At 42.7% G+C, this 26,935-nt stretch overlaps 1 protein-coding gene across 3 annotated transcripts in view; it reads left to right on the top strand.

Annotated features, from left to right (window-relative positions):
* Positions 1-26,935, top strand: part of LOC137561162 (prolactin-releasing peptide receptor-like) — a 238,357-nt gene that overhangs the window by 104,127 nt on the left and 107,295 nt on the right. The window contains exon 1 of one of the 3 annotated variants that reach the window (XM_068272416.1): positions 14,145-14,210. The exons of the other annotated variants lie outside the window; for them this stretch is intronic. The gene's annotated coding sequence lies outside the window, so the exon portion shown is untranslated. Of the gene's footprint in view, positions 1-14,144; positions 14,211-26,935 lie in introns of those variants that run through there. 3 annotated transcript variants of the gene reach the window in all.

Raw genomic sequence — 26,935 nt, 5'->3', positions numbered from 1 at the left:
ACAGAATCACAGAGCAAGGCAAGATAGGTTGTAAGCCAGGGGCTTACACAGGCAGTCAGACAAAGGGGAAATGCAGAGCAAGAGAGTGGACCAACAAGCAGTAGTCACACTGACACAAGGATCTGCGAAGTGTGAAGGGAGTGGCCAGCTTAAATAGGAACTAGCAGCCTGGCCGGACACCTGTGGAACAGAGACATGTGTAACCTGTGATACTCCATCTAGTGGTGAGCCTGTTAACTGCAGACAACCATGAAAAGCAAACAGAGCCACCTGCTGGTGACTTGTGATGGCACCAGCAGGTGAAGCAGGAAGCAACAGGGTTTCTGACAATAGCCAGTTCAGCTTATGTTTGAAGAAAAGGAGAAAATCCATTCATACACTGTAGCTGTATATATATATATCTATATATATATATATCTATATATATATATATATATATATATCTATCTATATATATATATATATATATATATATATATATATATATATATATATATATATATATATATATATATATATCACACACTCGGGAACACAGTACAAAGAAGGAGGATGGACGGATGGGGGGTGAAGACCTATTGAGTCATCAGGCAAGTGTCTGGAATTACAGATTCCGATGGTGAATACTTGCAATTTCAAGTAAGATGCATATACTCCAGGCAAAAAGCACAATGGTATATACAGTATACATAATTCATGCCAATGTCTTTATTTTTATATTCTAACAAATCCCTAATAGAATGCAAAACACATGAGCATCAAACTACAGATCCAGTGAAATGTAATTCTTCATCTGGTCTGTAAGTTATATATTCAGAAAGACTGCTTTCGTGGGAAACTCTGGGTAATGTGAAGAGGTAACGAGTAGCGTAGCAACAGCAGGAGGTGATGAGAAGTGAGACCAATAGATGCTGAGCAGCGACAGCAGAAGGTGAGGAGTAGCAACAGCAAGAGGTGATAAGTGACAGTAGGAGGTGGTGAAGAGCTGCAGGGAGAGCAGGAGGTGACTAGCAGTGACAGCAGAAGGTGAGGAGTAAAAACAGCTGGAGCAGATGGGAAGAGCAGCAGCAGGAGGCATTGAGCAGCAAGAGCAGGTGAAGACAGTAGTAGGTGACGAGCAACGACAACAGGAAGTGACAAGGGATAAAAGGTGGTGATGAGCAGTGACAGCAAGAAGTGATTAGTAGTGACAGCAGGATTGTCCCCTCCCAAAAAGGCCCTGAAGAGGCTTCAAAGAACAAATTTGAAATAACAAGGTTGACTTCTCTAGAAAAAAAATGTTTTAAGATCAGCTTTCAGGAGTGCAAGAATGAGTGACAGGGATTATAAATAATGGATATATACATCATGCTGATATACAAGCTATGGGCTGCATCGGAGATTTGCAAGGGAGCAGAGAGAAAGATGAGTAAGCTGGCAGACCAGTAGCCCTGGAGTACCCGAGCAGACTGCTGATAATGGGGAAGCACATGTAAACAATAATCAGTAATAGGAATTACCAACATCAGCAATGCATTGCATTACACTTGCATCACTGATCCCAGGGCATTCAGGAAAGAGGCCCTCACAGCTCTGGGAATCCTACAGTTGGAGAAGCTGCTCCCTTGTATTTATGCCCCTGAGTAGCATCATTTACAAGTGTTACAAGAATGACCAAATCACAGAGGGTTGGGGGCTGCAGATTTACATGGCATTGGGACAGTAGTGGGCACCAGAATATTTTCTATGAAAAGCTTTACTTCCAGCTGCTGCTATAAAGTTTAAACAAAAAATGCTAATAATATATTTAGCTTGCAATCAAGCCCTATTCTTTGTCATATGTTATAACTAAGGCCAAAGGAAAATTTCAATTAGTCATATTTTTATGATTAAAATGACTCTAAAACAGTCACAGCACAAATATTTTCAATTAAAACCTGTTTAATTTGCATGTTGCCTATTTCAATGAAACACTGAGAAGCCTATAAAAAGAATAAGTAGGCAGAAAACTTGGCACTGAACGCAAAACCGCAGAACTTAACAGGTCCAAAATACTATTTTATATTTAGTGTTTGCTTAAAGGGAGACTTAAGGCTATAAAAAAATGAGTTTTACTCACCTGGGGCTTCCACTAGCCCCCTGCAGCTGTCCGGTGCCCACGCAGTCTCGCTCGGATCCTCCTGGCCCCGCCTGCAGCTACTTCTGTTTTCGGCGACCGGCGCCGACAGGCTTGGGAACACGAGTGATTCTTTGCGTTCCTGGCCGCAATAGCAGTATAGAGGGTGCTATTGCGTGCATCCTACAGTGCACACCCATGGCCAGGAGCGCACCGCGCATGTGTATGACGTCACTACGTCATGTGCAGTGACACCATACATATGCACAGTGCGCTCCTGGCCAAAGGCACGCAATGTAAGGGTGCACACAGACCAGCCGACGCCTGCGCAGTAAGCCCAACCCTGGCGACTGGAAGAGGATCCCAGGGAACTTTTAGGTGAGCTATGGGGGCAGATAGTAGAACGGGGGAACAGTGGGTATCAGGACAGGTGGTAGTATATGCCTGCTCCCCCCCGTTTCTCCAAACGTTTTGAGCTCTGGTATAATTTTAAGTGGTACGAAACTCAGCATTTCTTCTCTGCGTATTATTATTAAAATATTAATTACAACATAAAACCTACTAGGAGAAAAAACATTTGGAACAGAACTGTATTGAAACAGTTGAAGAAGAAAAAAGTTAGATACTGCTATAAAAGGATCAAAGGTTTTGGATCCCTTAGAGCCTACTGCTTCCTCTTGGTGTCCCTTTATTCCACTGCCAAGCCCAGGGGTCAGGAACCTTTTTGGCTGAGAGAGCCATAAATGCCACATATTTTAAAATGTAATTCCATGAGAGCTATACAATATGTTTTAAACTGGGACAGTAGGGCTCACTTCCTTGTTGCCATGGAGATGTATATACAATTGATCCGCCGGGCAGCGGAAGTGTCAGACATGTCTTCAGCTTCTCTTGGGTTTCAGCACCATCAGCAATTTCCCCGAGAGCCAGACAGGAGAAATACTGACTAACAGCTTTTACAATTATCTAGCTGACTTGGGAGGTTGATAAACTTGTAGGACGTGATCCCCGCACTTTGGCCCAATAGGCTGCCAGTCAAATGACAGGCAGCCTATTGGGCCAATCACAGTGTGGGGATCTCGTTCTACAAAGTCACAGGACCTGACAGGGTCCAGAGTGGGACAGTTGAAGCAGCTGTTCGTTTTTGGGGTAGTGCAAGTAAGTTTGTAGTGCATGCTACAGCAGTAGTTTGTACTTTGAAAAAAAAAAGTACAAAGTAGTACTTTGAAAATTTTACTTGCACTGCCACACTAAGTTGTGCTGCTTGAGCAATGTAGCTCAGTGAATAAACCTCTACTGATTTGTATGTGAGCCAGATGTAGCCATCAAAAGAGCCACATCTGGCTCCCGAGCCATAGGTTCCCTACCCCTGGCCAAGCCTTTATTCAAATCTTCTGCTGGCTGCATCTTCGGGTCTCCGAAGGCTGGAATGGGGATCAGAGAGAGGAATGAGAAGGCTTTAAGGAATCAAGAGCCTTCCCTCCTCTTAGGTGAGTATCAAATTTATTTTTTCAGTGGTTACAGTTGTCCTTTAAACACATCGCTTTCTTCTTCAGTGGGAATCTTAGCAACCTGTGCAGAGAAAATGCAATGGCAGCTTTCAGAGCAGATAAACCGTACTTTGGGAATTTGATTTGTATACAGAGGAAATTACTTGTGCACAAAAGCAAATATGATAACTGTATGGGTAATAAAATGTTTTTATTGAATGATAAGTCAGAGATTTATCCCGCTTTAAGTGATTCAGTTTTTTAGTACCAAAGTAATAGTATAAAGATTTCTTTAATCATATCAGCTTTTAGAAGTCATTATCTGTGACTGAAAAATCTATAAATGACCTTCACACCCATTGTGGGTACCTTTTACTTTAATTTTACATGAAATCCTTAAAGGGCCACTACTTCAAAAAATTGTTTGTAAGGGATTGACTGCAATTCCTTAAAGCTAAATCCTCATAGGAGATTGACTGCAATTCCTTAAAGGGACTCCAAGCTCTGTCATCACCACGGCGGTCGACTCGCGTCATCACCGCGGCCGGCGTGACAGTACTGCGCATGCGCGGTTAAATCGCGCATGCACCGTACTGTCTCGCCGGCCGCTGTGATGACGCGTGGTGGCTGGCGTGGTGACGACAGACGTGACGTTTGAGGAAGAAGGTGCCCGACACTATAGACCAGTGTCGCCGGGAGCCGCCGAGAGCCATTTCTGAGCAAAGGCCTGGGAGAAGAGCCAGATGGATGCTGTGAAACCTCCCGACCTACAATGGGCTGCAGAAAGCCCCAGGTAAGTACCAATTTCATTTTTATTCAGAGCTCGGAGTCCCTTTAAAGGTGTCCGCTAATGATTCAATTGGAGTTGTACAATCTTGCCAAATCTACATAATCCAACAAGCGTAAGTGAGTAGTCCACCAGCCTCAGGGATGAGCAATTTTAGATCTCTGGGAACCCTAATAGGGCAAGAGGTCCATCAAGCCTCTCATTAAAGTCCAAAGCATGCAGAAATTCCCATATAGGACTCGACCCTCAATGGATATTATATCCAACTAATCTTTATTTCATGAATGTGGTAATACAGCATTAAAAAAAAGCACAACGTTTCGGGACTATCGCCCTTGTGATAGAGAGTGAACGGCCCGAAAGCATTGTGCTGGTTTTTTATGTTGTATTACCGCATTCATGAAATCATGATTAGTTGGATATAAGATCCGTTGAGGGTTGAGCCCTGTATGGGAATTTCTGCATGCTTCAAATCTACATAATCCCTCATATTATATAGAAGTGGTAATCATGTACAATCAAGATTGTAATAATAGTGGGTACCTTAAGGGATTCTTAAGTAAAAAAAAAATGATTTTTACTCACCTGGGGCATCCCTCAGCCCCCTGAAGCTGTATGGTGCCCTCGCAGTCTCGCTCCGATCCTCCTGTCCCCACCAGCGGCTACTTCCGGGTTCGGCGACAACCGCCGACAGGCTGGGAACGCGAGTGATTCTCCGCGTTCCCAGAAGCTATATCACCCTCTATGCTGCTATAGCATATAACATATACGCTATAGCAGCATAGAGGGTGATATAGCGGCTGGGAACTTGGTTTCTTGGACGATAGTTGGGCGTGTGTACGGGCAAAAAGCAACAAGACGATCAACTGATAACGGGTGGTTTGCCCGATCCAACTGGCAGATCAACTGACCAACTATAGTGCAGGTTGGTCACATGTTTACATTTGAACAACTTGTTGTTTTTTGAATGTGGATATGGTGCGTTGCTTGTATAGTTGGTCAGCGCATGTGTAAGTACTGGTCGTGCAAACAACAAATCGTGCGGTTCGTCATATTTGGAGGTTGGTCGTGTATTAAGTTGCACGCGTGTATGAGCCTTTAGTCATTCAAAAGCACTCCCAGGAGTCTGGAGAAGGCGTACATGCAAAAAGGGCATTGGGAAAAAAGGGCGCCTGGAGTAAACTTTAATCTGAAATATTGTTTATAAAAAAATTATATTTTAATATTTAATTTACAATATTGTTTTACAAATTCAAATAATTAAATAATGTATATGAAATGTATTGGTAAAATGCTATTTTCTGTAATTATAGACGTAAACTTACAATAACGTTTGTATATTTACAATGGTGATTATAATTATTATGATTTAAAACTGATTTTACATAAACGATGTTTAAGTACTGTTTGTTATTTTTATTTTTTTTATTGATGTAACCAGTTTAGGATCCAAAAACATATCTATACATTTTATACTACTATAAAGTTTCTAACCGATATTTTGTAAAAAAAACATTTTTATAAAATTGATAAACCTTTAAAAAGTCCTTTAGTACAGATTAAAACTTAATTCACATATTTCTACAAATTAAATAATAAAAATATAAGTACATTCGTAATAACTGTAGTAAAACATTAGTAAATAATACTAACATTTCACTACAACTAAACCTAACCTTACTCTCACACAGAACCCTCCCTCTACCTATCCATAACCCTCAGACCCCACTGGTGGTGCCTAACTCTAAGACCCCGCTGGTGGTGCCTACTGCCTAACCCTAAATCTCCCCTGGTGGTGCCTAACCCTAAGACCCTAAGACCCCTCTGGTGGTGCCTAACCCTAAGACCCCCCCCCCCGGTGATGCCTAACCCTAAATCTCCCCTGGTGATGCCTAACCCTAAGACCCCCCTGGTGGTGCCTTACCCTAAGACCCCCCCTGGTGGTGCCTAACACTAAGACCCCCTGGTGGTTCCTAACCCTAAATCCCCCCTGGTGGTTCCTAACCCTAAATCCCCCCTTAGTGATTGCTTTATTGTGTGAATAATAATGTTTTACAAATAGTGTAAAAAATATATTACAATGTACTTACTGATCGCTTTATTATGTGGATAATAATGTTTAACAAAGAGTAAGTGATAACATTTGAAATAAAGTTTTAGTTAAATACAATAGATATGTTTAGTATGTTTGTAACCATTATTCGTCAGATTTAGCTATTGCTCGGTTTATCAGATGGATAATAGTGTTTTATAAGTATTAAGTGTGAAAAACGATATATTATGATTTTGTTGTTGCGCAGTTTATTTGGTGGATAATATTGCTGAGTGTTAATAAAAAAAACTATATTAAGATTTATTTGTTGACGGATTTATATGTTGAAAAGAATGATTTATGAAAAGTGATTATTTCAATATTACATTATGATTTAATTCAAAACTGTAAATAAGTATTATTTTATGTGTAACGTTACTGGTTGCCGGCGAAGTTGGGAAACATAAATTATCACGAATGCAGTTTGAAAATGTAATTTAATAATAAGGGCACCCTTTTTTCCTGTTCGCTGCCCGTCAAACGATATTTAATATGGGAGTCAATGGTGGCGCCCTTTTTGTCCACCTGCCTCATGCTTCCAAATTTCCGGGCAACCCTGGAGAAGACCTATACAAAGCCTGTCTCCTCGCATGCAGCACACATCTGCCTGTTGCACTGTGCCACTGCTGTTCAGCACCCGATAAATGAATGTATCATTGTTGTGTAAGAGGTCTGCAGCTAGACCCCTGTTCTCTTTGTCCAGGGTCTGCATTTGAGAGCTGGACTGGTCCAAAACCTGTTAGAGCTGTTGCTCAGGAATCAAATGTTTGTTTTTACAGCTCAGTATGGATTTTACGATGACCCTTTCCACCTTCAGATCATCCATTTAATTCAGTTATTGGAAATCAGTAGAGCCTGATTTCCCATTACACAATGTAAGAGGAAGCAAAAAAAACCTAAGAATTATTTGTACAGCAAGTGTGTCTACAGCAAGATCAAAGCCAGAGAAAAGATTCTTTATACCCTGAACACAATTCTTAGCATAGCACACTTACATGGACCATCATTCGTATTGTACTGAAATGCTACAAGATGAATGTGTGCAATGCTAAGAGGGATAGGACTGGTCTATCTGTGCATAGACTCTACTAAATGTGTGCATAAAATAGAGGCGATGTGAAATTTGGGTGCCTGGGAAAAGCTGATAGTAGAATATCTGTGTTTTACCAATGTTAACCACCTCCCTCAGAGCCAGATCATCCACAAGGCAAACCTAGGCAGTTTCCTATGACCTGGAGAGAGTCAGGGGCCTAGTGGATGCTACCCTCCACCAAATCTTACTAAAAAAGCCAGGTGACCATCAGTGGTGGGCAAAAACTGCTATTTTGCCTGAGACCCCATTTCATTTTAATCCATTTCTGCCTCCCTGGACTAATCTTAACCACTTACCCACAGTTAACCTTAACCAACCCCTAACCATGCCCCCATAGCAAACCTTAATGCCCCCCCCCCCCCCCACCACCACCACCCATTGCCTAGCCTTAACCTTAAAAAGTGCTACTGTAGATGAAAACTACAAATTGCATTGGGCTAGTTCTTCTGTGTATCACAAAACTAAAATTATGCTCATGTCACAATTTATGGTGATGATATTTGATATTTAAATAAAAGTGGGTTTTTGCTAAGTTAGTACTTTTCTCCTTAAACTGAAAAATAAACTGAAAAAGTATATTTATTGGTAAAAATAAGAGAGAAAGGGTTAACAGAGAAGGTTGTTCAAAAACTTTATTATGTAGAGGGTGTGGTCTTAAAAGTGGGTGGGGTTAAAATGTATATATTATTTATGGTAGGAGTTTTCACTGCATCTTCATTATTATGTTTTACCCCATTACATTTCCCCTCCTGACCTGTGGTTCCCCCCTCCCTATACAGATCTCCCTGGTAGTTTAGTGGTCCCCCATGTTTCCCTAGTAGTCTAGTGGCCCTTGATATTCATCCTTGATAGTCTAGTGTCCCCCCATATGATTCCCAGGGGGTTAGTGGTCCCCCATAGTTTCCCTGGTGATTAGTGGTTCCCCTATAGCTTCCCTGATGGTCATTGGTCCCCCCATAGTCCTAGTGGCATAGTGTGTCACCTTAATTCCCTGGTGGTCCAATGACTCCCCGGTGGGCCAGTGGGTCCCCTTAACCACTTGAGGACCCACCCTTTACCCCCCCTTAAGGACCAGCGTTATTTTTTGTGATCTGTGCTGGGTGGGCTCTGCAGCCCCCAGCACAGATCATGTTTCATGCAGAGCGATCAGATCGCCCCCCTTTTTTCCCCCCTATGAGGATGGTGTGCAGGGGGGGTCTGATCGCTCTGGTGGGCAGGCTTGTTGCGGGGGGGGGCACCTCAAAGCCCCCCTCCACGCCGAAATTCCCCCCTCCCTCTCCTACCTGCTCATCCCCGGTGATCGGGGCTGCACAGGACGCTATCCGTCCTGTGCAGCCAGTGACAGGCTGTCCCCTGTCACATGGCGGCGATCCCCGGCCGCTGATTGGCCGGGGATCGCCGATCTGCCTTACGGCGCTGCTGCGCAGCAGCGCCGTGCAATGTAAACAAAGCGGATTATTTCCGCTTGTGTTTACATTTAGCCTGCGAGCCGCGATCGGCGGCCCGCAGGCTATTCACGGAGCCCCCGGAGCCCCCCGCCGTGAATTGACTTCCTGATTAGCGGCTGCTTCCTGATTAATTAGCCTGCAGCCGGCGACGCAGAACTGCGTCGCTGGTCCTGCAGCTGCCACTTTGCCGACGCACGGTATAAGCGTGCGGTCGGCAAGTGGTTAAAGTGTACCCAAGGCAAACGATGTAAAAGCATTTACACTTACCTGTGGCTTCCTCCAGCCCCCTATAGGCTGTGTGCTCCCTCGCTGTCTTCCCTGGACACTGCGATTCACTGCTGGCTGGCCCGGTCTCTCTTTCTCTAGCTGTCCCCAGTCTTGCTGTACCACTCATGCATGGCACGGCCACGTGCCTCTGTGCTCCTGTCACAGTGTGCGTGATGGGGGCATGTGTGGCCATGTCGCGCATACGCAGTACAGTACAACTGGGTATGACTAGAGAGAGAAACTGGGCCGGCCAGTGGTGAATCGCAGCATTCTGGGAAGATGGTGAGTGAGCACAAAGCCTAAAGGGGGCTGGAGGAAGCCCCAGGTAAGTATGACTGAATATCCCCATTCAGGTGCATACGATTGTGGCGGGAGCGTGTGGAGGGCAGCTAATGAAATCTACACCCTTGCACAAATAACAGCCCCAAAACAGGGCTTAGATTTCAATCACTGCCGTTCGCAAGTGGTTAAAGTGAAACCATAGCCAAGGATTGAACTTTATCCCAATCAGTAGCTGATATCCCCTTTCCCATCAGAAATCTTTTCCTTTTCTCAAACGGATCATCAGGGGGCTCTTTATGGCTGATATTGTGGTGAATCCCCTGCCACAGTGTGATGTCAGCACCAGGGTGCTGACATTACACTGTGGGAGCCTTGTTGCATTGTGGGAAATAACAGATGGTTCCAATTACCAAAAATGCATCATCTCTTTCCACAGTCATCACCTGCCAGCAGAAAAATGTTGCCATGTGATAAATGTCAGAATGTAAATCAGGGAGAGGAAAGATTTGGGCAAACACTGGATAAATCATTTATATATAATTATTGTAAAAATTAAGCGCTTTTCTTATTACATTATTTTCACTGCAGTTCCTCTTTACGGGGTGTATATAAACACGAGTACTGTTCTCTGTAGGGATCAGTGCTCAATCCCTTGGGAGGCAGTTTAGGACTAAATGCTAGAGACACGCCACTAGCCTATGGGCATACTATTGCTATAGAGCAGGAGGAGAGATCATACATGGCGCACTGTGGAGCTGAAGGGCACAGAGGAGAACAATGCCCTCAGCATGCACTCGACGAAGATGATCCAGCTCTCTGGTGATGCAGCATAGAAAGTCAGGGCCAGTGTCAGACAAGGAGCTGGAAAAGCTAAGGAAATCCACTTGCTGGCCAAGCAGCAGTAATTAGGTGGTGCTGCTCACAGTAAAGACTTGCTACAGGTTTCTATTGGGAGTGATAACACAGGGTTACTGCTGCTTGGCCAGCAGGTGGATTTCCTCAGTTTTTCCACCTCCCAGTCCAACACTGGTCAAGGCAGCCAAACATATGGTACATTCTCGGTAGAGACAGCCTGACTGGCAGCTTTGGACAAGAACCATTTACCGCGTGTACAAGGCTTTAGCCTACTGTCTGTATAATTTAAAAACATTTCTGGGACCCTGATTGCCAAGCAGACATGCAGCAGTTGGTTGATTTTTTTTTTCAATGACTGGTCCTAGTGTATAGTGTGGATATAGGCCGCGAGTGGCTTATGTGCTGCATGTATAGTGCATTGAGGTTGACCTCCTCATTCCCTGGCAATTTTTTACATGTTTGTACATGTGCTGTCTCAGAGATGTTGTCTTTTGCCAAGCTAAATTAATAAAGTTTTTTTCTACTTTCCTTAATTGTGGTGAGAGGCTCATTCATGAATTACTTGTCCCTTGCTAAAAGTAATTTTAAAGGAAGACGAAAGGGGGGACTTTTACTTATCTGGGGCTTACTCCAGCCCCCTGTAGTCCTTCTGCTCCCTTTATGCCCTTTCAATCCCCTCCATTGTGTTGCTGTTAGGCTTGTAATCCAGCTGGGTTGTGGGCCACTGCGCATGAGCAGTCCTGGCCGCACGCACTCATAGCCAGAAGCATTCTCTGCAATCCAAGCAAACTATGCATGTGCAGAATGCTCCCAGCCTTGGTAGCGCAAATGGGTGGTGCACATGGCCGAGACCACTCCAGCTCAGTCAATCATGAACTTTGCAGGGCTTACAGAGGCGCAACAGAGGAGACTGGGATGGCGTCAAAATAGCAGATGGAGTACAGGATGCTGGAAGAAGACTCAAAAAAAATGTTTATGTTTGTGTCTCAGGTAAACTTTAATATTTTCCATAAAGAACAACGAGTAGGGGATGTCAGATAAATGTAATTCAAAGCTGAGGATGGAGACCTGAAATATCCGTGAAGATGGTAAAGTATGCCTCAGGTATTACAGTCACTGCAATACAAAATTAGAATCACATAATTCAAGCCATTTCAGGTGACTCAGAGGAAATGACCTTGGCCGAAATATTTACTGAACATCATTCGAAATTAAATGAAACAGTATCATATGTCCTAAAGCATTTCATGGCAGCATAAGTCACTTTTACATATGCAGAAAATGCTACGAACACAAACCATTAACATATCAGCACAAGGCACAGGTACTATCACTTTTATCCGGAGCACTGTCACTTCCCGGAAAGGTGTTATAAGGAAACAGTCATTCCCCAGGAAACATGTAAATCAAATACAAATGACCAGCCATTATCATACTGAATATTGTGCTTTATTCAATGTGATTCTCTTCGGCATAATTACTTTATCAGGAGCCGGTCGCAGGGCATTTAGCTGTTTTTCAGGATAAATGGAAATGATGATGGAATACAAGCTGGGTAACCACCTGAGAAGTTCAGAATTTCAAGTTGATGTACGTTTTATTCCAATTTATGCAGCCTGGATTTGGGCCAATCAAAATCATCAGCTACTTTAATTGGTCCAACCAGGGCTGGATTTACCCTGCATAAAGCACCTGATGATGAAAAGGTGGCTCCATCCCATCCCCAAGAACCTTCCTCCTTCCATATATACAATTTCAAAGAGGGTTAGGCATCGGTAGAGGGAGGGTTAAGGGATAGGTAGAGGGAAGGTCATGTGTGAGAGTAGGGGTAGGTTAGTTCATAGTGAAATGTCGGTGATAGTAGTAGAATATTTATTTATTTAAGTATTTATATAGCGCCGACATATTACTCAGCGCTGTACAGAGTATATTTTCTTGTCACTAACTGTCCCTCAGTGGGGCTCACAATCCAGTCCCTACCATAGTCATATGTCTATGTATGTATCATGTAGTGCATGTATTGTAGTCTAGGGCCAATTTAGGGAGAAGCCAGAATATTGATAATTTACTAATATTCTACTAGCGGGTAGCGGCAATATCTGGCACCTTTTTTTTCCAAGCACCTTTATTACACTTATGCACCTCTGACTACCTAATACTAAGGGGCATCTGTAGCTACCTATGATGAGTAAGGGAGAAGTGACAGCTGGGACAGCCAGCACACTTGCGGTGCGGTTCGGCGGGGCTTTATAGCTGCATGGAGGATGCAGTCTAGTGCCAGGACATCTGTGTCGAAAGGCTCCTGTGATGTAAATCTGGGCCTGGGCCCAACTCAAAGATGCAAACATTTCCATCAATTTAACATTAAAATGTACCCGAGGTGGCACGAGGAGGGGGCAGATGGGTCACAGAGGCATGTTCCCTGGTCCATGACATGCTTCTGTGTCCCCAGGTGCCACTCTCCCCCCTCCCGCCACGCTGTCACCCCCTGAAATCGCTGACATGCAGCTTGTCGACAATCTCAATGAGAAGGGGTGTCCCTTGCAGGAGAGGCACTCCTGCAAAACACCCACTGAAGGCGTTCCTAACGTCTCTTCCCCAGCTGTCATTGGGCAGCTTTGCCTGTCCCCTGCCTCCCTACTCTGTGATGAGAAACACAAAGCAGAGCTTGCAGCATGGTGACCCTAGGGGTCACGGAAAACAAAAGTAAATGATTGCTGGCCACAGGAGCGGCGGAAATTGAGGCAACTTGATCCGGCTAGCCCCTTGGATCAAGTAGCATGTTTTTGTTTTTTTTTACTAAAATTCATTCCTGCTCCTCAGCGATTAGCTGACATGTGTTTAGAAGGCAAGTTAGCTATGACAGTGCAGTTTCTAGGAGAAAAAAAAGTAAGGGAGGAAATTACATCAGGGATGGCTTCAGTCGGAGGGAATCAAGATGGCAAATGCCAGGAACAGAATTCTCTTTATTTACTATATAAAATTCACTGAAATCAAAATGTTACCAGTACAATACATATTGCATGTTATTTAAAGCGGAATATAACCCTGCATTTCAACTTTGCTCTAAAACCTTATTTACAGCATATTATATGCAAAAAGCATTTTTTTTTTACTAGACCAGCATTGGAAGGGTTAAACACAGAGGTTTTAAGTTCCGTGCAGACATTCAGATGGTTACATTCTATTTAGTTAGTGTGTAACTGTTTATCAATAGATACATCTCTTTGGCTGTCCTCCAAGCTCCTTCTCAGTGAGAGAGATGAGTCATAATAAACACATATTTGTAAACAAAAAGTATCTAACTCAAGTTCGGATTCGGTTGCAGAAATCTCTAGGGACTTTAAAGCCCTGTGTAACCCTTCCAATGCTGGTCTAGTAAAAAAAAAAAAAATGCTGGTTGCATATAATATACTGTAAATAATGTTTTAGAGCAAAGTTGAAATGCAGGGTTATATTCCGCTTTAAGTAGAACAAGCAGTTATCTACTTACCGTATATATGTGTTTTTTTCCTGGGATAGTATGGCTGTCACTGCTGCAGAGGCAGAGTTTCTGCCCATATCTATCCTACTGTAGATGTGTGTTTCCAGCTGCTAATGCTAATGCTATAGTAAGTGGGTTTGCATCACGCTATTCTTCATTGTAACACTAACATTTCCTGAAGCTATTATGGAGATAAAGAGAACAATAGCTAACATAGGAATATACTGTATGTTTCCTAGGCCCATAGTCACAAAAGCGCAGGAAAGATGCCATGCCGCGCAGGGACTGAATGGCGATGTTACTGTTACAGTGACAAGGTAGGGTGCTTTGCACAATTAGCGTGACCTGCAGTACTAGGTAACACGACTCAAGCTACCTTGTCATTGTGATGAACGTGCTTTTGTGAATATGGTCTATAGAATGTAACTATAAGGCAGATGACACACTTGACTGTTTACATGAACATTTTCTGCACAGAAAATACTGAGAACTCTTATTAACCTCCTTGCCGGTCCAATTCCCGCCAGCAAGGAGGCAGCGCAGCACTTTTTTTTAAATTTTAGTTTTTTTCAAATCATGTAGCGAGCCCAGGGCTCACTACATAATAGCCGCTGAGCGGCGGCATCCCCCCACCCACTCCGATCGCCTCCGGCGATCAGAGTAAGCAGGAAATCCCGTTCAGAACGGGATTTCCTGCAGGGCTTCCCCGGTCACCATGGCAACGGGCCTGATGACGTCACCGACGTCAGAGGGAATCCCGATCCACCCCTAAGCACTGCCTGGCACTGATTGGCCAGGCTGCACAGGGGTCTGGGGGGGGCGCAGCTCGGCGTGGCGGGTAGGAGCGAATCGGCGGGTAGCGGCGGCAATCGCGTACCACACGCAGCTAGCAAAGTGCATGTAGGAGAAAAAAATTATGCAAATCGGCCCAGCGGGGCCTGAGAAATCCTCCTGCGCAGGTTACCCCGGGCTGAGCTCGGGATAACCGGCAAGGAGGTTAATCAATGAGCTAGTTCAGAATTAATGCATTTTTTTGCGCGCAGTAAAAAAAAGTGACCTACTGAAGGATAATTCTGCACATTTTGTCAGTTTTTTCTATCAATTACATTAGCTGCTGTGAAAATTTTTCTGCAAACAAACTCATTTGGTGAGCAGTAAATTAAGGCAGAAAAACGTGCACAGAAAACTGAAAGACAAGTGTCCCCCCTGCCTAAAGGTGGCCATACAAGTATAGATTTGCAGCAGATTCGACCACCAGATAGATTTCTGTCAGATGCCTGTCAAGTCGAATCTGACAGGAATCTATCTGATCTGTGCCACACACTAGGAACAGATTTCCAATAGATTTTAGAATTAAATGTATTGGAAATCGATCTAAATGCATTATTGGACCATTAGATCTAATTCAACTCTATGGGCCATCGTTCTGCTGCCAGCAGCAGATCGACCTAGATTTTCCATCCTGTCAGATAGATCAAATTGATCAAAATCTGCCGCAAATCGATCGATATATTTGATAGAATCAATTTCCGATCGATCGATGGCTGAAATCAACCAGTGTATAGGCCCCTTAAGTGAATGGAAAAAAAATGTCCTCACATACTTAATAAAACTGGGCTACTAATCAAACAGAGACATGGATACTAATTAACTATCCCTTCATCAACACTTGCGGATGCAGGAAATTGAAATCTATGCCCTGCTTGCTGCCTCCTATCTCTTCCAGGACGTAGATTTCAGTCCCCTGCCTCTCTCACCGCCGTCTACTGACAAATGAGCTCCATGCTCAACTGCTGCTGTTGTGTAATAGATCAAGACCAACCCTGTTAAACTCTAAACTTTTTCTTATCTTTACTAAAGCTACGTACACACATGCGACAACGATCGTTTGTTGTGAACGACGAACGATCTTTTAATTGAGGAAAGAACGATCTAAGTAAAGTTAGCTTTTAAAAGTATGTAACGATCTGATCGTTAGAACGAACGTTACATCAAGTAAAGCAACTATTGCGCTTGCACATCAAAATGAAAAGTTCCATGGAGAAATAGCGAAATGCGCATGTCAAGCCTAGTACGAACGACCGTTTCCAACGATTAACTACTTTTGCAAACGATCGTCGTTGGAAAAAATCTGCCAAGCTAGATCGTTAGTTTTTAACGATCTAGCTCGTCCGTCGTTAGACTTAATGGTCGTTGGCTGCTTTTTTTTAAACGATCGTCGTTTGAAACGATCGGGGAACGATCGTTTCAAACGACCATAGTCGCATGTGTGTACGCACCTTTAGCTCTATGTCGACCAATGCATCATGTTTTTATTGAAGTTTGCAGCCAGCTATTCCACATTAAACAGCATGTCAGCAAATACTCGATCCAGTTTAAATGAGTTGTGTAAATCAGCTTCTGACATTTTAATTGCTCTTAATTGCTTAAAGGGTCACTTAAGGCTATACAAAAATGAGTTTTACTCACCTGGGGCTTCCACCAGCCCCCTGCACATATCATCCCAGGTAATAAGGGATCTGAATACCAAGTTTCACTAAAATTGGTCTAGGCGTTTTTGAGTGATCGCGGCACATACATACACACACACACAATTTTATATATATAGACTATAGAATATGCTAAACTATAGATTATTTTAATTAGGTAAATTTGGCATTACATGTGTGAGTATTTTATGTGTATTATTTAGAGCCAGCAAGAAGGGGCAAAATATGATTGTTATGATCTCAATCTATGTTCTGCTGTAGGATCAGATTAGCTAGGTAAAAATGTGCAGAATTACAGTGGCTTGCAAAAGTATTCGGCCCCCTTGAAGTTTTCCACATTTTGTTACATTACTGCCACAAACATGAATTAATTTTATTGGAATTCCATGTGAAAGACCAATACAAAGTGATGTACATGTGAGAAGTGGAACGAAAATGATACATGATTCCAAACATTTTTTACAAATCAATAACTGCAAAGTGGAGTGTGCGTAATTATTCGGCCCCCTTTGGTCTGAGTGCAGTCAGTTGTCCATAGACATTGCCAGATGAGTGCTAATGACTAAATAGAGTGCACCTGTGTGTAATGTCAGTACGAATACAGCTGCTCTGTGACGGCCTCAGAGGTTGTCTAAGAGAATCTTGGAAGCAACAACACCATGAAGTCCAAAGAACACACCAGACAGGTCAGGGATAAAGTTATTGAGAAATTTAAAGCAGGTTACAAAAAGATTTCCAAAGCCTTGAACATCCCACGGAGCACTGTTCAAACGATCATTCAGAAATGGAAGGAGTATGGCACAACTGTAAACCTACCAAGACAAGGCCATCCACCTAAACTCACAGGCCGAACAAGGAGAGCGCTAATCAAAAATGCATTCAAGAGGCCCATGGTGACTCTGGATGAGCTGCAGAGATCTACAGCTCAGGTGGGGGAATCTGTCCATAGGACAACTATTAGTCATGCACTGCACAAAGTTGGCTCTTATGGAAGAGTGACAAGAAGAAAGCCATTGTTAACAGAAAAGCATAAGAAGTCCCATTTGCAGTTTGCCACAAGCCATGTGGGGGACACAGCAAACATGTGGAAGAAGGTGCTCTGGTCGGATAAGACCAAAATGGAACTTTTTGGCCAAAATGCAAAACGCTATGTGTGGCAGAAAACTAACACTGCACATCACTCAGAACACACCATCCCGACTGTCAAATATGGTGGTGGCAGCATCATGCTCTGGGGGTGCTTCTTTTCAGCAGGGACAGGGAAGCTGGTCAAAGTTGATAGGAAGATGGATGGAGCCAAATACAGGGCAATCTTGGAAGAAAACCTCTTGGAGTCTGCAAAAGACTTGAGACTGGGGCGGAGGTTAACCTTCCAGCAGGACAACAACCCTAAACATAAAGCCAGGGCAACAATGGAATGGTTTAAAACAAAAACATATCCATGTGTTAGAATGGCCCAGTCAAAGTCCAGATCTAAATCCAATCGAGAATCTGTGGCAAGATCTGAAAACTGCTGTTCACAAACGCTGTCCATCTAATCTGACTGAGCTGGAGCTGTTTTGCAAAGAAGAATGGGCAAGGATTTCAGTCTCTAGATGTGCAAAGCTGGTAGAGACATACCCTAAAAGACTGGCAGCTGTAATTGCAGCAAAAGGTGGTTCTACAAAGTATTGACACAGAGGGCTGAATAATTACGCACACCCCACTTTGCAGTTATTTGTAAAAAATGTTTGGAATCATGTATAATTTTCGTTCCACTTCTCACGTGTACACCACTTTGTATTGGTTTTTCACGTGGAATTCCAAGGAAATTGATTCATGTTTGTGGCAGTAATGTGACAAAATGTGGAAAACTTCAAGGGGGCAGAATACTTTTGCAAGCCACTGTATGTTCATTGATTGTACTGCTGGAAGAGGCTGGGTTCACATCGTGTGTGTTGTGTGAAGACTGTGATGACCACTGTACATGTTGTAACTCACAAGTTATTTCAAAGCCCAGCACACTTTCACTTTGGTCTCTCGGCACCACACCACTCTAGGTTCTGGCTGTCCATGTCTCTTCATCAATTTAATTTCTCTCTCTGGGATGTATTCACTTTGAAGATTTCCTAGGCAACAATAGTAAAATAAGAGGACATATGTGTCTGCTTTAAGTGGTCATTTATCTTCTGTGCAGAATTTGTCTTCTGTTTCCCCCCGCACTCTTTTGATCAGCTGTAATTTGTGCCGAAGTTGGCCAACCAACTTTGGATACATTGCCTTTGAACCGGTGTAATGGCCACGCATGCACAGTTCAGTGGATCTCTCTTATGTTAACAAAGAATTTTAGCTATCATCTGGTCACCATATATTTATGTGGTACCTTTTCACAATCAATGTACCATTCTTGAGATCACTCACTTAGTGCAACCGTGATGATCTATTCTAAAACACGCAAAACACAATGGTCTATGCACATCTCGTTACGTGATCAAAGAATAATACATTTATTACACAAACAAATTCTCCAAACTCCTTCATCTATGAGCCTACAACAGTACAAATATTAAAAATATTTTCTGCGCAGAAAGATATACTGAAAAACACATAGAGACCATCAATTTCCCACTACTCAAATGGCTAGACTTGCTTACAGAGATGGCGGTCATCCAGACTCAATTCGTCCCTGTAGTCAAGCATCCACTTCCTGATCAAACAATCGTACATACATGCACACATACAGCAGCTGCCTCCCTTCTAATAGGGTTAAAGTCCATATATCTCCAGGTTGTTGGTTGCCACTGATTGGAGGGAAGAGACGCAGACGGGGACTGGAGATATGGAGGAGGCGGGGGAGCAGCGAGACTGACAAATGCAAAGATAAACAGCCGGCTGCGACACGCTGTGTGTCCACAGCTCGGCAGATGATTTATGGGGGCATAGCAGAGCGCAGGGGGGCTTAGGGGGGATCAGTATAGCAACAGGGGCTGGGCAGTATATGCAGACGCAGCCTCTGTAGGCTGATAGGATTGTTAGAACCCACCTCGGGTTCTATCTAAATACCTTTTTGTTTCCCCCACATATAACATATGACAGGGACATTCAATAACATATACCACTCGTTCAGTATTACAGTTCAAGAAACCATTAATCTTAAACGTCTTAGGTCGATCCCATATAACCAGTTTCTGTGTTTACGCAGAAACTGCTAAACAGATGAATATGTGCATCGACATGTATGTATGATTGTTTGATCAGGTAGTGGATCTCTCTCATGTGTCTGCACAGTCAGGGCTTGAAGGACGCTGCGGCTGCACTCCCAAGAACAGCGTTGGCCCAAGTAGCAGTATATAAATCAAACTGTGCATGCGTGGCCATTAAATATCCGGGTTCAAAGGCCACAAAAGTGGGTTAGCCAACTTGCACAGATTACAGCTGATCAAAGGAGTGGGCAGAGTTAAATTCGTGATCACTTACATACGTGATTCGGGGTATCTGAGCACCTCTTTACTTTACTTTACACATGTTATTCTGGTTACAGCAAGTTATGGAATACACCCCTCTCTACTACTTTGTCTTTACACTGTTTATCTCTGTGCCACTTTAGCCTCTGTTTCTCACTTCCTGCGGCAACGGGTCTCTCTCTTCCTACGTGCACAACTTAGATCTTTCTCTTCACATTGGCCTCAATTCACTAAGCTTTATCGAACACTTTATCGATCGTTTGATAATTTACCTCATAAGTAAAATCTAATTTTGAATTCACTAAGGTGTTATAGATTTATCAAATGTTTTATCCATAAAATGTTCAATAAATCTATAACGCGTTAATGAATTCAAAATTAGATTTTACTCATCAGGTAAATTATCAAGTGTTTGATAAAGTGTTTGGTAAAGCTTAATGAATTGAGGGCTTGAGGCCATTGGCCTCAATTCACTAAAATCATGCTGGAGATAATAAGGCAAGAGAAAACTTACCCCCACACAGTGAGAGAGTTATTTTATCTCTTCATTCCTAAAGTTACCTCCTCTGTAGTTAAGTTACCTCCTCTGTAGTTAATTTACCTCCTATGTAGTTATTTTCACACGCAGTTAATTAACAGCCTGTCTTTAACTCTGGAGTTATTTTAAGGATTGAAGAGTTAACTTAAAGACAGAAGAGTTAACTTTAGGTTTGCCTGAGGTAAAATGTTTCCTGAATAAGACATGCCTCATCACCATGGTGACCACTCTAGAAACGTTATTAAAGACAGGAGATAAGCTTAGTGAATTGAGGCCATTGTGTCTTAGGCTCCTTTCACACTGACAGTAAAATTATTTCACTTTGCAGAGCACAACAGAATGGTTTAGAATGGATGCGAACGGATCCTAGGTTATGCAATAGGATCCTTTCACATCAGTCCATTCATAACGGATCAGTTTGGTCCATTCAAATGAGCAAAACACAAGACTAGGTCGGCCATGATTTTTCCGGAATGCCCGGATGAAGGGGAAGGCAACAGGGGCCAACGGAATCAATGCTAGCCTATGAGAACATACACTGTCTGTTCTCACTAAGATGCTAGTCCTATGCTTTTTGCAAGAACTATCCTGCTGACATCTGTTTGAGTCCTTGCAAGGAAAAAACGCCAGTATACTGATTCCAGAGCCCCAGCAGAAGCATCTCAAGCTCTCTTTAGTTTGCAATAGACCAATAAGAATTGTCAATCCCTAGGGAGGATTCTCATTGGTTCACTGAGAAGTGGACCAATGAAAATCATTACTCTGGAGGGACGATTTCCAATTTTAAACCAGTAGGAGCCTGTGATACATCTGTTGGGGCTCAGGGATTGGCTCGCCGGCATTTGTTCTGTGCAGGAACCCAAATGGACAGCAGCAGCGGCGGCCGAGGACCCAATTGGATGGCGGTAGCAGTGGCGAAGTACATAGCGACAGGAGCCAAGCAGGTAGTAAACAGAACGGATCAGGAAACCGGCTGAAAATCTGATGCACAATGTAAGAAAGTGATCCCTTTAAACGGAAAATGGATACATTTTTACAGGATCAGTTTTTCATCTGGTACGGTGTGAATCCAGCCTTACTCATCTCTTTCTGCACCAGCAGCCCATCCAAGGTTTTACAGGAGACAGCGTGTGCTTTAACAGATAGACCTAAACATACCAATGATGTTCCAGATTTGCAAGCATTTACACATTTTTTTTGTTTGGAGCAATATTTTATTGGCACAGTAACCATACACATATTACAACATTTGGTCATATACAGTGGCTTGCAAAAGTATTCGGCCCCCTTCAAGTTTTCCACATTTTGTCACATTACTGCCACAAATATGAATCAATTTTATTGGAATTCCACGTGAAAGACCGATACAAAGTGGTGTACACCTGAGAAGTGGAACAAAATCATACATCATTCCAATTTTTTTTTACAAATAAATAACTGCAAAGTGGGGTATGCGTAATTATTCAGCCCTCTGAGTCAATACTTTGTAGAACCACCTTTTGCTGCAATTACAGCTGCCAGTCTTTTAGGGTATGTCTCTACCAGCTTTGCACATCTAGGGCTTGATTCACAAAGCGGTGCTAACCTACTTAGCACGTCTAAAGTCTTTAGACGCGCTAACCAGGGTGCTAAGTAGGTTAGCACCGGATTTCTCAATCAGATCGCGCGCTAACTTTGCGCGCGCAAAGTGTTACGCGCGCAAAGTTTCACGCACGCTAAGTCCCATAGGCTTTAATGGGCACTTCGCGCGGAGCGCCCTGCGCTCTGTGCAGTACGCGCGTAAAGTTTTACGCGCATAAAGTTTTGCGCGCGTAAACTTTTATGCGCGAAAAGCTTGTTTAGACGTGCTAAGGGGGTTTTCACAGGCGTGCTAACAGTTAGCACCGCTTTGTGAATCAAGCCCCTAGAGACTGAAATCCTTGTCCATTCTTCTTTGCAAAACAGCTCCAGCTCAGTCAGATTAGAAGGACAGCGTTTGTGAACAGCAGTTTTCAGATCTTGCCACAGATTTTTGATTGGATTTAGATCTGGACTTTGATTGGGCCATTCTAACACATGGATATGTTTTGTTTTGCCCTGGCTTTATGTTTAGGGTTGTTGTTCTGCTGGAAGGTGAACCTCCTCCCCAGTCTCAAGTCTTTTGCAGACTCCAAGAGGTTTTCTTCCAAGTTTGCCCTGTATTTGGCTCCATCCATCTTCCCATCAACTCTGACCAGCTTCCCTGTCCCTGCTGAAGAGAGGTACCCCCAGAGCATGATGCTGCCACCACCATATTTGACAGTGGAGATGGTGTGTTCAGAGTGATGTGCAGTGTTCGTTTTCCGGCACACATAGCTTTATGCATTTTGGCCAAAAAGTTCCATTTTGGTCTCATCTGACCAGAGCACCTTCTTCCACATGTTTTCTGTGTCCCCCACATGGCTTGTGGCAAAATGCAAACGGGACTTCTTATGCTTTTCTGTTAACAATGGCTTTCTTCTTGCCACTCTTCCATAAAGGCCAAGTTTGTGCAGTGCACGACTAATAGTTATCCTATGGAGAGATTCCCCCACCTGAGCTGTAGATCTCTGCAGCTCGTCCAGAGTCACCATGGGCCTCTTGACTGCATTTCTGATCAGCGCTCTCCTTGTTTGGCCTGTGAGTTTAGGTGGACGGCCTTGTCTTGGTAGGTTTACAGTTGTGCCATACTCCTTCCATTTCTGAATGATCACTTGAACAGTGCTCCGTGGGATGTTCAAGGCTTTGGAAATCTTTTTGTAGCCTAAGCCTGCTTTAAATTTCTCAATAACTTTATCCCTGACCTGTCTGGTGTGTTCTTTGGACTTCATGGTGTTGTTACTCCCAATATTCTCTTAGACAACCTCAGAGGCTGTCACAGAGCAGCTGTATTTGTACTGACATTAGATTACACACAGGTGCACTCTATTTACTCATTAGCACTCATCAGGCATTGTCTATGGGCAACTGACTGCACTCAGACCAAAGGGGGCTGAATAATTACGCACACCCCACTTTGCAGTTATTTATTTGTAAAAAATGTTTGGAATCATGTATGATTTTCGTTCCACTTCTCTCGTGTACACCACTTTGTATTGGTCTTTCACGTGGAATTCCAATAAAATGAATTCATGTTTGTGGCAGTAATATGACAAAATATGGAAAACTTCAAGGGGGCCGAATACTTTTGCAAGCCACTGTAAATGCATTACAACCAGTTCCATGCCGTTTTGTAAAATAAACAGCTTAGTAGTTGTGCTTAATAGTTGAAAGTTGACTGCAGTTAGTGAAAATTATCACATCAGATTATTAATGTTTGAACTTAACCCGTTCCGTCGTTTTCACTTGAGAAATGTTCACCTCCCATTCATTAGCCTATAACTTTATCACTACTTATCACAATGAACTGATCTATATCTTGTTTTTTCCACCACCAATTAGGCTTTCTTTGGGGGGGTACATTTTGCTAAGAGCCACTTTACTGTAAATGCATTTTAACAGGAAGAATAGGAAAAAAACGGAAAAAATTGATTATTTCTCAGTTTTCAGCCATTATAGTTTTAAAATAATACATGCCTCCATAATTAAAACTCACGTATTGTATTTGCCCATATGTCCCGGTTATTACACCATTAAAATTATGTCCCTATCACAATGTATGGCGACAATATTTTATTTGGAAATAAAGGTGCATTTTTCCGTTTTGCATCTATCACTATTTACAAGTTTAAAATAATAAAAATATAGAAATATTTCATCTTTACATTGATATTTAAAAAGTTTAGACCCTTAGGTAAATATTTACATGTTTTTTTTTTATTGTAATGTTTTTTTTTTGTTTTTTTTATATTAAACATTTCATTTGGGTAGTTTTGGAAGGGTGGGAGGTAAACAATATGTTTATATTGTAAATGTGTGTTGATTTTCATTTTTTTTTACTTTTAGTTGTAGTATTACTTTTTAGTCACAAGATGGCGGCCATGAGTTTGTTTACATGACGTCACTCTAAGCGTGACACACGCTTAGAGCGACGCATGGGGTACGTTACAGCCAGAAAAAGTGAAGCTTCCGAGAGAAGCTGTCGCTTTTTCAGCGGGGGAGAGGAAACAGTGATCGGGTTCCATAGCCCGATTCACTGATTGCCTGGCTAACGAACCGCGGGTCGGGAGCGCGCGTGCACGCGCGCGATCGGCTGTGGGAGCGCGCGGTAGCGCGCATGGTTCCTGGACAGAGTTTCTACATCCAGGAACCAAAATAGGTTAACTAACAAAAAGAAAAGAAAAAAAAGAAAAAGTAAACAAGCATAATTAGAATGTTCATTTCCATAGTGCAACATTTCTCATAATATAATTTTATAACAACAAGTTCCTGTTCCTATGTTCAGGGCTGTAGGGTAAACATTCTATCTATCCCTACTGATCTGGCTAACCGTCCCTACTGAACTTTTGGGCATACCTTATCCATCCTTCCCATTTTTTAAGAAATGTATTGTGTTTCCCCTGTGAAAGAGCAAATTGATTTTCATATTCACAATTTATATTCATTATTTGTATGACTTTTGCAATAGAGGGTGATATTTTATCTTTCCAGTGCCTGGATATAGCTATTTTAGCAGCTAAGCACAGCTGTGCAGTTAGATTTTGGGCAAAAAGTGGAACAAAAGATAGATCAATACTGAAAAGTGACAGTTACGGTGTTAGGTTGAACTTATGTCCCGTGGCTCTGTGTATTGTAGTCGATATGCTATGCCAAAAGGGGCATATATATGGGCAGTCCCACCATATATGTTGCGTAGTTCTCCTATTCCTACATTCTCTCCAACATTCACTGGAGGCAGACTGATAGAATTTAGCTATTTTTACAGGTACATAATCAGAATCAGAATCATTTTATTTCACCAAGCATGACTGGGTCAAGCCCGGAATTGGGTTTGGCACAATGGAGCAGTACATAGAAAGAAATGCAGGAAAGAAACGTTAGAATGACAGTAATACCTCATACTCAAATATAGACATACACATATCTACAGTCAACATTAGATATACATATAGCTCAGTATTCATCTTACGAAAACACACACTACTGAAATCTACCGCTCCTATGCAGGTGGTAGGGCGCTGATAGAGGGTGGTAGAATATTAAGGGAGTTCAGGAGGCTAACGGCCATCGGGAAGAACGAGTTCTTGTGTCTGGTGGTCTTGGTGGGGATGGCTCGAAGCCTCCGACCCAGTGGAAGTGGGGTGAAAAAACAGTGGCCTGGGTGAGAGAGGTCGCTTGCAATCCTCAGTGCCCTGGCTCTCAGTCTTGTGCTGTACAGGTGGTCAAGTGGAGGCAGAGGTCTCTCAATCACCCTCTTCGCCGAGAGAGTAAGATTTTTTGATAAAGTTCCCAGTGGGTGACACATCTAGTTAGTTTTTGTGACCTCTTAAAAACGTCTAGCCACTGAGATTCAGAAACATGTACATTCATATCGTTTTCCCAGTCTGTTAAGTGTTTAGGTTTGCTCCACTTTGTATGGTTTAGTATATGATAGAATGTAGAGGTGGTTTTAGTCCCTTTTTGTTTGATAAATCTGATTGTGAAGCAGCCTTCTTATTCCAGTATTTGTACACAACAAGTGGCGGATTCTTAGGTATGTATAGTTCTCTATATTTGATAATATTTGATAATTTGTATGTTAAGTGGAGCTGGGGAAATGATTTAATAGTATCAATATGGTATCACTGATCAATATATTTTATTCCAAGCTGTTTCCACCGAGATAACACTAGATCTGAGGTCAGATATGAGAGCCATTCAAAGGAGAGAGGTTTTAATTTTTCAAGGGGTGTGTGTTGAGATATATTGCCAAATCTCTCCCATGCCGAAAGAGTAGCTTGAATTGAACTATATTCAATGTTTAAAGTAAGACGATAGGAGGCGCCCTAGGGGGTACTTATATGCCAATAGATCAAACTATATATTGTGCCTATGTGTTGAGTATCCCAGAGTCGGGCGCCCGACTCTGGGATACTCAACACATAGGCACAATACACGACCTGATGAAGCAGTGTGTACCGTGAAACGCGTTGTCATTTAAAGTGCCCCATTAAAGAATTTTGTGCTATTTACCGAGAGTAACTACTTATTAAGATAGGATCATTCCATATTATCCTACAGTGAATTGGCATAGACTGCTCGTTTTCTACTGTTAAAGTATACATATATAGTTTGATCTATTGCCATATAAGTACCCCCTAGGGCGCCTCCTATCATCTTACTTTGGGTTATCCTCCCCTGGGTTCAGGGGATACCACCACCTTGGCAGGTGGTGGACTATTGTAAGGAGCTGCGACCACAAGAGCGATATCACAAGGCCGAGTGGGGACGGTACTTCCCCACATGCGATTTGGATTGGTTGCCTCAGGTGCAACCCACCTTTGTGAGTATATCCAATCATCTTTTATACCGACCATTACACACGTGAGATAACACACGAGATTGGGCTCCCATTTTCTTCCCGTCCTCCTTTTTTATTTTTCCAGTACATATATATTCAATGTTTGTATTTGATCTATGCAGTAAATAATTCATTT

This window comes from Hyperolius riggenbachi, chromosome 3, assembly GCF_040937935.1.
Source record: "Hyperolius riggenbachi isolate aHypRig1 chromosome 3, aHypRig1.pri, whole genome shotgun sequence".
NCBI classification, from domain to species: Eukaryota; Metazoa; Chordata; class Amphibia; order Anura; family Hyperoliidae; genus Hyperolius; species Hyperolius riggenbachi.
Note: the sequence above shows the minus strand (reverse complement) of the source record. Positions and strands in the feature narration are given on the sequence as shown.